The following is a 1,748-nucleotide window of genomic DNA, read 5'->3' on the forward strand; positions in this document are numbered from 1 at the left end:
ACTTTCTGGGTGATCCCGTCTTTTCCCACGATCTCAATCATACCGGAGGGGTGTGCGTCAATAACCGAGTATGGCCCATACCATCTGCTTTTGAGGTTTCCAAGAAAGAATCTCAATCGGGAGTTATAAAGCAGTACTTGATCGCCTTTATGGAAGGTTTTCCGCTGCACTTTCTTATCATGCACCCTTTTGGTTCGTTCTTTATATAGTTTAGCATTCTCATAAGAGTTATATCTGAGCTCATCCAGTTCATGTAGTTGTGTTAATCGTAGGTCGCCTGAAAGGTTAGGGTCAAAGTTTAGAAATTTCAGTGCCCAATAGGCTTTATGGTCTTGTTCAACAAGCAAATGACAAGATTTTTTGAAAACTAAACGGTAGGGGGAAATTCCTATAGGAGTTTTGAAAGCTGTCCGATATGCCCAAAGAGCATCGTCTAGCTTAAGACTCCAATCTTTTCTAGCATTCCCTACCATTTTCTCAAGAATACGCTTCAGCTCTCTATTCGACACTTCTACCTGACCACTCGTCTGAGGGTGGTAAGGTGTTGCCACCCTATGAGCTACGCCATACTTCTGAGCAACGTGTCAAATTGTTTATTGCAGAAATGGGATCCTCCATCACTAATGATGGTCCGGGGGGTGCCAAATCTAGTAAAGATATTCTTTCTTAGGAATTTTATCACTACTCGAGCATCATTTGTGGGTAGGGCTTCGGCTTCTACCCATTTGGAGACATAATCAACCGCTACGAGAATGTATTGGTTATTGTGTGACATAGGGAAGGGTCCCATGAAGTCTATGCCCCAAACATCAAATAGCTCACAGACGAGTATGCCTTGCTGAAGCATTTCGTTTCTCCTGGAGATATTTCCTACTCTCTGACATGCATCACAATATTTGATATAACTATTGACATCACCATGCATTTGTGGCCACCAAAACCCACTTTGAAGGATTTTTGCCACTGTCCTATCCGGCCCAAAATGTCCACCTGGTTCTCTAGAGTGACACATGTTAATCACTGACTCTACCTCTTCTTCAGGTATACATCTCCTAATCATGCCATCTGTGCAGAATCGAAATAAATACGGTTCCTCCTAAAAGTATTGTTTGCTTTCAAACAAAAACTTACGTCTTTTGTTTGTATCTAAATCAAGAGGAAGAATGTTACCGACTTTGTAGTTCGCGATGTCTGCAAACCAGGGGAGAGTTTTTACCGAATATAGCATTTCATCCGGGAATACCTCCTTGATTTCTTTATGTTCTAAAGCTTGTTGATCTGACTCCAGTCGAGATAAATGATCCGCTATCACATTTTTCACTCCCTTTTTATCTCTGATCTCAATGTCGAATTCTTGGAGTAGCAGAATCCAGCGGATTAATCTGGGTTTGCGTCTTGCTTGCTCATTAGATATCTCAAAGCTGCATGGTCAGTAAAAACAATTACTTTAGATAGCACTAAATAAGATCTAAATTTGTCAAAGGCAAAGACTATAGCTAGCAATTCCTTTTCAGTTATTGAATAATTCTGTTGTGCATCATTTAAGGTTTTGCTAGCGTAGAAGATTGGGCGAAAAAGTTTATCTACCCTCTGCCCAAGACATGCTCCTACAGCTAGATCGCTGGCATCGCACATCAATGCAAAGGGAAGGGACCAATCCGGGCTTACCATAACAGGTGCTTCAATTAATTTCTTTTTCAATAATTTAAATGCAAACAGACATTCTTCATTAAAATTAAAATCAGCAT

This window comes from Euphorbia lathyris, chromosome 3, assembly GCF_963576675.1.
Source record: "Euphorbia lathyris chromosome 3, ddEupLath1.1, whole genome shotgun sequence".
NCBI lineage: Eukaryota > Viridiplantae > Streptophyta > Magnoliopsida > Malpighiales > Euphorbiaceae > Euphorbia > Euphorbia lathyris.